Below are 11,186 nucleotides of genomic sequence, written 5' to 3' on the forward strand. Positions count from 1 at the left end.
ATCCAGCCTCATGCCTTTTAGGCAGGCAGAGGTGTAAATAACATGCCACCGGGCTCTTCTTCTATGCGCTGGTGGGCTTTTACATGCCTACTTGTGAAGATAAAGCCGGCACACAAGTGTTGAGTTATAGGTCCATGTTTTGGTAAATACTCTTATTGATAAGTTTGCCAAGATAAAAAACGAAACATTGATACCACTCTCACATCTGTCATTCAAGCTACAACTAGCAGATAGTTAGCATAACGATTAGAAACAGGTTTGTGCAGCTTGTGAAAACAAAATACACCCAAAATCACCTAGCTTAAACCCATTATATATACTTTTTTAGTTATATATGTACAAAATACTAAAACCACAATGAAAAAGTTCTGTACAACTACAACTTCTCATTATTAAAATCAAAGCTAAGCTAGCTACCACCCCGTGGTAACTTCATATTTATTGTGCCAATGAAAGTGGTATCAATACCAACTCATCCAAATAGAAAAGTGTTGCATCCTTTATCCCACTTCTCAAACAAAACATATTTTGTGTCTATGTTGCAAATACTCATCCAGGTCAGAACATTACGTCTTTATTGTAGAAACATGACCTCATCTGATGGTCTGTGATTTCTAACATGCTTGCTCATGTCATGTTTAGACTGACATGCAAATAACGCAGATTATGTTTTCCACACATCGTAAAGCTTCCTGCACCATCTGCACAGATCAACTGTGGACTGCTCCCACATGCACACACCCTTTCACATGTATGTCCCCTGATGGGCAACACACACTCCTCTCACTCCCCAGATGACTTTAACACAACACTGCACTCACACAGCCCAATCCTCCTGACAGTAAAGGGCCAGTGCAAGCCAGCTGAGCCTCCTCACTTGACATTGCGCTCTCTGTCTGCATCCCCAGAGTGGGGTCCAGCTGTCCCGATGGGATACAGCTCTACAACGCCAGCAAACCTTCCTGGCCCCCAAACCCCAAGTCCAGTATCCCCCACTCCTCCAACAATATCCGTTATGGCAGTGTACTGGAGGCAGCAGGGGCTAACTGTTTGTTATAAATCAATAAAGAGAGGATGTGAAGTGGTGCATACCTAATGGGTTTATTGTGGTGGGTGACAGGAAGTGGCGGTCAACATTATCTGACTCACACACGGCTGGGCCTTCTGGTCAGAGAGGGGACGTTTATGAGGAGATGCTGTACTTTCACAGCTGTTCCTCCATACTGTAAATAGATATCAAGGCAATCACTTTATGGACTTATTGTACCATATATGGACATGGCTTAAACAAATAAATATGATATTAATTAACGTACGATATTGAGAAATGATGCTCTTAATCACTTTAACGTTAGATTTAGATAATATAGAGATGTTATCTTAACATACGATTAAAGGATATGATGACCTCAACCATTTTTATGTTTTTTACTTTATATGTACATGATCTTTTTCAGACCTTAATATTACCTGTTGTTTTATTTTGCATGTTTCTCCCATACATTTGAGCCAACATGATAATAAAGAAAAATAACAATTTTTTGCGTGTTTATTATTTGATGTAAGGTATTTAAAAAGAATGAAATTCCAATTCCCATGTAAATTCTTAGTCGTTATATTCCCACCGCATTAGTGGAAAAATGCTCAATAATCAAATGTATTTCAGTTATTTCTGGGACGATATATTGTCCAACTAAAGTAGTTAGTAGATGCAAAACTATTGTGTATTGTGTCCTGCGCTGGGTTCAGGAACAACACCGCTTCAAGTCCAGAGCTGTCAATTGAGTGGAACAGGCAGTTGATCAAATCCAGACCATAGCAACATCACAGCATGCCAGGAGCCCCACAGACAAAGAAAAGACAATGTTATACTGCTGCTGCTGCGCACTTCAGCAACACACAGAGTGATTTTCTCTAAAATGTGCCTTCCTTGCCTGGTCTGGAAACATTCCCAACAACACAAGTCGGCCACAGCCAGCATGCCAATGAATAAAATAAGCAGCGGAATGGATAATGGCCCTAGATCTGTCGGTTGATTCATTGCAGCTACTTTAATTAGTTGAATTAAGCCAGTGGATGCAGTACTGTGTGTGTGTGTGTGTGTGTGTGAGGCTGTTTACTCCCTGTGGGATCTCACAGTGAATCAAAGGAAACGTGAGCTGTCTCGGAGGAGGTGCCTAAGTGCAGAGGGGGATCACATTACATAAAGCTGACATAGAAGCAGAGAAAGAGTAAAAGGGGGTGTACCCCTTTGTGACAATAAAGACTCATTTGGAAGGCCCACAACAAAGTTCACCAAACTGTCCATCGCATATCAGACAAAGTGGGAGGAACTGAAGTCGGTCCAAAGATTATCACAAGAACAATAAATACACCATAAAGATATAGCAATCGAATGGCTTCATTTCCTCATTCTTTCAATTTAAATGCATTATGTTAAGCCCAGTCACTAGAGTAGGATAGTTTTGAGCGAAGTGATTTGGTCTTACAGTAAGCAGGATGCTGCCGCTCTCTCCATGTTGTTTGGGACGGTAGGAAGGAAGAGGATGAACTTAGTCTCTGATACAGCACAGAGAGCCTCTGTGTTACTTTGTTTGGGCTAGAGAGGAAAAGAGTAGCCGCATTGTCCCATTGACTGCTGTCACAGTGACAAGGAAACCGGTTCTCAAGTGTCCCCACTGGATGCATCCAAAAAGGCTGAAGCACATCAAGACGGCCCTGTGTGTTCACTGGACAACACAACGTCCAAAGCCCCGTTTAAAAGGCCTGACAGGGTTTTTATTTGTGGACTGCCACTGACTGCTACGCATCGGTGTGCGGCTGAGCACTGAGGAGATGTGACAGATGATTAATTTTTCAGGGAGATTAGAGACACGAGGGAGCGGGAGGGGGCTGCTTTGGAGAGAAGGGCAAAAGTCTAAAGGGACCCTTAAGAATACAACGCTGACCTGGAAGCAGTTCAAGACACGGTTTGCTTTCTTTATGAAAACCACATCTAAAAGCAACATTAAGCTTAAACCTTCCATTTGCCGATTTGGAAAGAATGTTATTCCAACTATTTGTGTTTATGAGCTTTTAGTCTGAATGGTAAAGCAACTTAAAGAGAAGATGCGTTTTGTTTTATCCCGTGTTTAAACAACATGATAGTTGTTTCTGATCTGTTCCTAATTGAGAGGGTGTTTACATTACGTTTCCAATTTGGGACCCAAACTTCAAACACCACATGTATGCTGCACATGTTAACAGAAGCAAAACAATCCTTGAATTTGCCGACTGTTTCTGATTCGCTCCATATTTAGAAAGATACTCTTTACTAGGCCCATGCCTAATCCTGACATCAAGTTTCTTGAAAATTGTGATCGTCATTTTTTCCTAAACCTGCTGACAGACATAACAAACAGACGGACAAAGCGGGCCAAAACAAAACCTCCTTGGCAGAGGTCAAAAGAAACATCAAATCTAAATATTTGAAGAGTTGAGCTAGCATTGTAAAACATTTAGTCTGACAACAGTCATGTCATATGTCATTCTCTTGGTGAAAACCTTTTAAAACAAACAGGAGGAATAAAACAAACGAGGGACAAATGGTCTTAAACACCCATGCATATTTTAGTTTATCCAATGTTTTGTAAAGTATGCACAGGCCCCAGGGTTGCACAACTTTCTCAACCCAAGAGAGCATGAAATCCTACAAAAGCCACAAAACAAGAATAACAATCAAGCTATGAGATTATTACTCAACAGCGACAACGGCATGCTAAATGTTCTTCAGTGAGATGTTGACGTTCGAAATGTTGCATATCGAGCTTCCCTGGTGATTCTGTTTCAACCACACCCAAGCTGTCCTCAATCTCTCATAGAAGTGTAATTAAGACAGTGAGGAGGAGAAGAAGAAGAAGAAAAGCAGACACCACAGGACTCATCAGAGTCACTATGCTAAGAAGTACGACTCTGCCAAATCAACCAACTGTGAAAACTTTGTCTTTTGAGTCAGCGCTGGAATCCATTTCCCTCCCTCCATCCCTCCCTGCTTGGACACGGCTTGGTTATGAAAAAATTATCAAAAGGTAATAGATTCATGAGGAAAGCAGCAGGGTTCTATTTCCAGCATGTCCTTAGACTGATGCATGGGTGTTTTGGAAAGATCTTTGAAAAGACTTGAAACCTGGCAGACATTCACACAGCTTTTAAGTGCGACTGATGGGAAGAAACAGCCATTAGGCCTTCGACATTTTAAGTAAGGGACATTTTCTTGTCCTCGTTTTATCCAACCAAGGGAACTGTTGGAAGGTAAATAATTTATTTTGTTGAATGTCAAGGGTATGGTTCGGCTGGGCAGTGCCAGCTTTACTTACTCAGCATTATACTGTGCTCTACTAGAAGTATCCGACTTTTTGTATTCGATCACAGCTTTAGCTAGTTAATAATTGTATTCATCCTGAACAAAGAGACTCAACTTTCTTTAGCTTGACAGCATTGTCACGTGAAGATTTCCTCTGAAGCCCGTGAAAGTTAACCCCAAGAAGGTTTTACTGCGGTCACAACCCCCCTCCCCTTTGACTGCAACCACAAAGACCCCTATCGTAGCTGATAGGAAACGCTATCTCTCTGCGTCCCCTTCTCCATGGGAACAGTAAAACACAGCGGCAGGGTGCTATGCAAACAGAGCGGGACACACAACGTGCGCTCTGAGTGGCTGTAACTGAGCCGCTGAAAATTAAGTCCTCAGTCAGGCACCGCCGAACAGAGACGAGGGAAGTGAACCAACAGAAAAGAGAAATGCTAAACAAAGAGGTCATGCCATACGGTAATCCCTTTTGCAAATTGTAGACCTATATATGCACTGAAGGATCTCCTGGCCTCTTGCTCCTCTAATGTAGGACAGTATCAGGGAATTAAGCAGGAGGGGGGGGGGTGGATTAACACAGTGCCACCGCAGCTGTAGCTACGACATCTACAGTAAGTCGCCCCCCCCTCTTCCCACCACCCTCCTCCCTGAGGGCAGACAGGGACGGCTTTCCAACCAGGGTGCTATCTGCAGCTATACTGGATGAGACAGACCCAGGGCAGGCTGGGGGGGGGCTGAATGGCAGGAAGTTTTGGCATTCAACCTGACACACATTCAACAGCCTCAGCTGGACGTGTTGGGCTAGAACCAAGTTGGATGCTACAAACTTGTTTGGCACTTTCCCATGGAGTTACTCGCTGGTTATTCCAACAGGACAATAGATAATGTGATTAGTGTTTAATGGTGCAAGAGAGAGCAAAGCTGTTTAACTTCTCAATCTAATGTGCCCGGTGTCTAATTTGACTAACATGTAGTATATTTTGGGGGCTGTGGACACTGCCAATAATTTAATCACATAAGACAAAAGCCAATAAGATAAAAATAATTTAAAATGGGTGCTGGGTGAGGACACTAAAATTGAAAAAGATCCATCTTGTCATGCAGGTGCATCTGCACACTACTGACATCATGGAAGATTTGGCAACACCTTGAGACATCCCTGCTGGCATGATCCTCTGTGTGGGAGTGGATGGGTACTATAGTAACATTTGGATATGATTAATTATTCACTGTCATATATTACAGATTCCAGGGAACAGGAACTTACGCCCCCATGCAAAATGACCTCATTGCAGTTTTTAGGCTACTGTTGTTTGAGTTCAAGAACAATGATTGTTATACTACATTAAACTCCTAATTAACTTAAATTATTAAATGAGAGACCTGTATGGGTGACATGACATCTTAATATGTACTTGACTGTTGTAATCCAACAGTACAACATCAAAATAAAAGTTATTTTACTTGTCTTCAGAAGACTAAAACAACTACATTTAAAGGGATTGGCACCATTTCACATTTGACACTTTTAATTAACAATTTGTCAAAGGACTCATCGATCATAAATCAAGCTGTTGACTCGATTAATCACATCATGTCAACTACGTTTGTTTTTCTGAGAAAGCTGGAACAATAAAAGCGTTGTTGTCGGTTTGCCAGCATGTTAAGTGTCCATACAATGTTATCTCTGAGATTGATACAAACTATGTAACCTCTAATTAGATAATAACTATAATGTTGTCAAGAAAAAGCTAAATGTTTGGCAAAAGCCTCTTCACCTGCCTCTCGTGCACGAGGGTACACGCACGCGCATAATTAGACACCACTAGTGGGACTCTATTGACAAGTGACGTCAAGTTGAATGATCGATACTGGGGGCAAAAACATCGTTATGACTATGCAGAACTGTCAATTTGATAATAAAACTGTAAAATGACATGTTTCATGAAAGAAAGCAAACTTTTGGGGCCTGGGGAGCTCGCGCTTCACTCAAGCGGTATCAGTTGGCAGTATCGTCTAGTTTGAGGCATGCGGAAATGAACTCCAAATACATGATTGGATTTTCACCAAGCTAAGCAAAAGATGAACAATGTAACGAAAGATTATTCCATATGAGCATTCACGCCTTTTAAGCACGATGTAGACTTATTTAACACACGTATTCACACTGAAAAGAACCTCGTCGGTGACAAAGACAATATGAGCAGCTGGAGAAAGTGAACCCAAATTAAGAGCATATTACCTGTCGAAACACACGGAAGCACTGTAAATTATTCCAGGTCAGGGACTCGTTTTCTTCAGGAGGAACACCTTTTCTCCTCACTTCTGTCCGTGCTGCTGTTGCTGCTGTTGCTGCTGGCCGACAGTCCTCTGAACAAAAATGAGTAAAAGCAGCGTCACCTCAGAGCAGACTCCGCCTCCTCCGCTGACCCCACCCTGCCACAGGAGGCGTGACTGCCGGGAGGAACTGCAGTCAATAAAATAACAGAACATTTGAGTTTACCTACCAACAATTGCCTTAGGACATGTTGCCCTTTGTAATGATGAAGTGAATCAAATTAAAAGCATTTTCCATGTTGTAGATTTATGATATGTTACCATTTTCAAAATATAATTTAAAGCGTTATCAAGCATGTCTAAAATGTTAGGACATTTAATGTATCCATGAACATGTTTGTCAAATTTGCATACAAACAATTCGTGGTAGCCTAAAAATGTTTATAATAGTTTTGACTGTACTGTTTTGACTGTTCTTGTAGGCGTATATTGTATTTTACATATTTCTGTTCCCCTATTTGAATGCAGAATGGGAGAATGGGAGCAACTGCAACATAACCACATTTATGGATAAACAGACGGACAGACTGACAGAAATACAGGCAGACAGACAGACAGACATCAACTCACACAAGCTCAGCATGATAACAAAATACAAAGTTCACTGAAAACATTTGAGCGAAGTAACACTGACACAAAATTAGCTGTATTTCCGATAAAAATCGGATATAATAAACACTTTTGAGTTACTCGAATCACAAGACACAACTGTTATTAATATGTTCGTGTTTCTATTGTTTTTGTTCCTGATATCAAAGATAGTACAACAACAGCGCTGTGTGGTAGAAACCATTCAGAGCACCTGTAAAACCACACCTTGATTACGCACGAAACCAGACGACGCGATTAGTCACTGAGCCGGGAAACCTCCCGCTACGAGAGGGCTGCTGGATTATTTATAACCAACATCCATCTTTATAATCGACCAATCTGCTGATTACTTTCTCGATTAATTGGTAAATCGTTTGGTCTATAGAATAAAAATGTCCATTGCACTTAAAACAAATTTACTTTAAAAAAAATGCTTGTTTTGTCCAATCATCACTCCAAAAAACCCAACTATTCCCTTAACTGTAGAGGAGCCAATTTTACCATTTGAGACACTGGAGTTAAAGAACTTTTTCTTAAAAATGTAGTATTAAAACTGGTTGTGATTCAAGTTCTAGACTAATCAATTAATCGACTTATATAAATCACCTCCAAAAACTTTAACATGACACTGCCCACATTTGTTTAAAACAAACCTGTGATGCTGCAAAGACCAAAACACATTCAACAACAAAATGTATAACATAAGAGGTTTAAGAAACCACAACATGTTAACATTTGATTTCCATGGGTAGTTTTGACAGGTCCCACATTTGAGGATAAAGTAGTGTCACCTTTCCGCACGTAAAAAAGGAATTTCCTAAAAATAGAATGATTGACAAGTGCTATATGCAGCAAAAGTATTTATTTTTCTTGCTTACTCATTTAAGACTAAGTTAATGCAGAAAAAACAGTACAATGTGTATCGAAGTGTCTGCCTATGTGACAGGATCTCACTGGCTGACAGAGTCAGGGTCAGGCTGTATTCTGTGTCCTGCCCCGGGCTTATGGTCATGGCCCTTTCCTTTGTGACCATTGTGACAGTCATCATCTGTGCCCTCCTAGAATGAAAGAGACAGGGACGGAGCGGGACAAAGCATGCTGGGACCCTGCTGGTTATAGCTATTATATTGTTCACACTGAATGTACATACCAACAACCTGACAAAATTAGCCTGAGGCCTAATTGACAATATTGGGTTTTCATGTATTGCTTGAGGGGCTTATAGTTTACACATTTTTGTTCCCCTATTTTAATGTAGAATGGGAGAATGGGAGCAACTGCAACATTGTGGATAAACAGACAGACAGACAGACATCACATACTTTGATAAATATTAGGTTTTCATGTATTGCTTGAGGGGCTTGATGTTTAAACTATTCATTGTATGATATAACAGTAGCTTATAATTCTCAGAGCTGTTATCAGTTGTTGTATTTTACATGTCTTTGAGTTGTTTTGGCTTTCTGAGATATTCCTTGTGCAGCAGTGACATGAATGGGGCTATTGTCTTGAAAACAGCAGCCTCTTTATTTTGAACAGTAGCCAGGAGTTAAAAGAGTGGGAATTATGTAAGACTTGCCAGTTCATGTCAAAGACACCTGGCTGGCTTTTTCATCTTTCAGCACTAATTCAAGCTTTTGATGTCCATTTATTTGATACAGCATTCAAAAATGTCTCTCTGACTGTGAATATGTGAGAGGATGTTTGCTTTACCTCATGAGATAATGTGTAGGAAGTTCTCACTTTTCGGTCTCTGTATAATTGCCCTTTACAAAGTCAGAAGGTTTTAAGAATGTCCTGTAGGCAGGGGTCAAAGCAAGCCTGCACTGGTGTCTCGCTCCAGTCTTGCCCTGTAACCTCCCAGCAAACAGACCATAAATCTCACTTCTCAATCGAATCTGTCTTTCACTCCAAGGACAGGATACGCTGATATGATGTCCCTGCTTTACAATACTCGCCTGTTTTTCTCTCTGGTCCTCTGCGTCTCACCCCACAGGAAATGGCTCTATTGTCCTGAGAGAGGATGTGGCAGACCACAAGCCCACTATGGAGACTGTGGTAAATTATTTATCATCACTCACAAATGGAAGACCAGACACTAGTATCCACGGAGGAATGTTTTGCCACAATTAACCTGCAGCTGCAGTTGACCGCCTGAACCAGAAAATCAATATGGTATTTTGTATAAATGGGTCTTTTGTTGCCGTAGTATTTACCTGTAATTGTAAAAACAATGCAAGAAAACATGACCAGATTCAAAAGTGGCAGGATTAGCCAAACCCAACCAAGCTGAGTTTTAAGGCAACTCTTTGACCTTGGAAACAACAGTTACTCTGTACCTCTGGGGCTTTTGATCTTATCACACAGTCTTCAAATAGTTTGCTCACATTCTCTTGGACCTGTAGATGTTCAAATGTTATTTTATTTAGCACTGTTAGGTCTTCTTCTATATGTTTGCTTGGAAACAGCAGACCAAACTATGTACTCAAGGTCCACTTACAGTTCTTTAGCTTTCGATCAAAAACAAGCACTTTGATTTGTCAAATGCAAAGAATCATTTATTTCTGTAGGATAAATAGATTTATACGCCATTGGAAAAATCGATCAGCTTGATTCTACGCAGGCTTTTTTTAATATAACATTTGATGAAGATATCAACCAAGGATAAAACATACCTGAACAAGAGATCAAAAGAAAATAGATAAAGCCTACACTCTCTCTTTTAATTCAGACTTTTACCACTAGAGGTAGACAGACACTCACACAAACACTTTACTATACGCAAGCCTGCAGGCATTTGTTTGGGTCAGATCAGATGTGAGTGACTTTCTGCGAGTGTGAAAGTTTGAGGGTGCATAGTATGTCTGTGCACATTCTCAGGCGGGCTTGTGGTCGGCTCTCGGGTTAAAATAGCTCAGCATTTGGTCCAGTCACATGTGGGTGTCCTCAGGTATACTACATTGGAAAGATAACGTAAGAGAGACGGCTGAAAATAACCACATACAGTATATTAATATGGCACACTAACATTCAAACTGAAGGCTGTTGTTGCTGGTCATTTGAAGGTTGATATGTGAGAACATCAACACTTATCTATTACTTGTATTGCATCTGCTGAATTAAATCTAATGATTGTGAATTGTTCAGCTGTGCAGCTTCATCTGCTTTTAAATGTTGTATAAGCCTTATTTTGTTAAGGCAAGGCAAGGCAAGTTTATATTACATTTCAACAGAAGGCAATTCAAAGTGCTTCACAAAAATGACATTTGTTAAGAGCACAACAAAGTAGTGCAGCGGAAAGAGATTCAAAATGGCATTTAAAAACAGTCATTAAAAAGCAAAGATAATAAAAATAAATAAATACATGAATTCAAGTTACAGTGCTGTGTAAGATATGTATAGTCAAGCTATTTCTCCAGCAGCTTGCATCACCTGTCACACACTTGTGGAGGCTATAGTCTGTCAGATAGGACAACCACAAATAACATCATGGCGTGATGCAATTTCTCTGGCCTAAAATACTTTGCATGTGAGAAGTTTTTTTTTCCACATGATTTCACCACCCATATATAAAACATACAATAAAAACGCAAGTAAGAGTGTAATGAAATATTTGTGTGACTTGAAACCAGAGCACTACAGTCATTATTCACATGGACTTGATAGACAGCCTCAGAGGTTCAGACTCTATTTTTTTTCGAAAACAAATAATAATATTAATATGGAGTTGAAACTGTCAGATGTTATCACTATGGGGCAGTTCAAGTCCATCTTAAAGGACAGAGAACAAGAAACCATTGGTCGATGTGATTGCTCTTATATCCCCTAATTGAAGTCGTTTTAAAACTGTGCCAGTTTTTAATGTTTTTTAACAGTTTCTTTTATTAGCATATTGACTGGTTAATGTGCC

The 11,186-nt window shown here is 40.3% G+C and overlaps 1 protein-coding gene across 3 annotated transcripts in view; it reads right to left on the bottom strand.

Moving 5' to 3' along the window:
* jupa (junction plakoglobin a) overlaps positions 1 to 7,519 on the bottom strand; it is a 22,732-nt gene extending 15,213 nt beyond the window's left edge. Inside the window, exons 1-2 of one of the 3 annotated variants that reach the window (XM_079648667.1) lie at positions 7,502 to 7,519; positions 6,591 to 6,718 (exon numbers count right to left, since the gene is read on the bottom strand). The gene's annotated coding sequence lies outside the window, so the exon portion shown is untranslated. Of the gene's footprint in view, positions 1 to 6,590; positions 6,757 to 7,501 lie in introns of those variants that run through there. The other 2 variants (XM_079648666.1, XM_079648668.1) reach the window with 2 other exon arrangements.
* Between the last annotated feature and the right edge of the window lie 3,667 nt (positions 7,520 to 11,186).

This window comes from Notothenia rossii (genome assembly GCF_949606895.1).
Source record: "Notothenia rossii genome assembly, chromosome: 1".
NCBI classification, from domain to species: domain Eukaryota; kingdom Metazoa; phylum Chordata; class Actinopteri; order Perciformes; family Nototheniidae; genus Notothenia; species Notothenia rossii.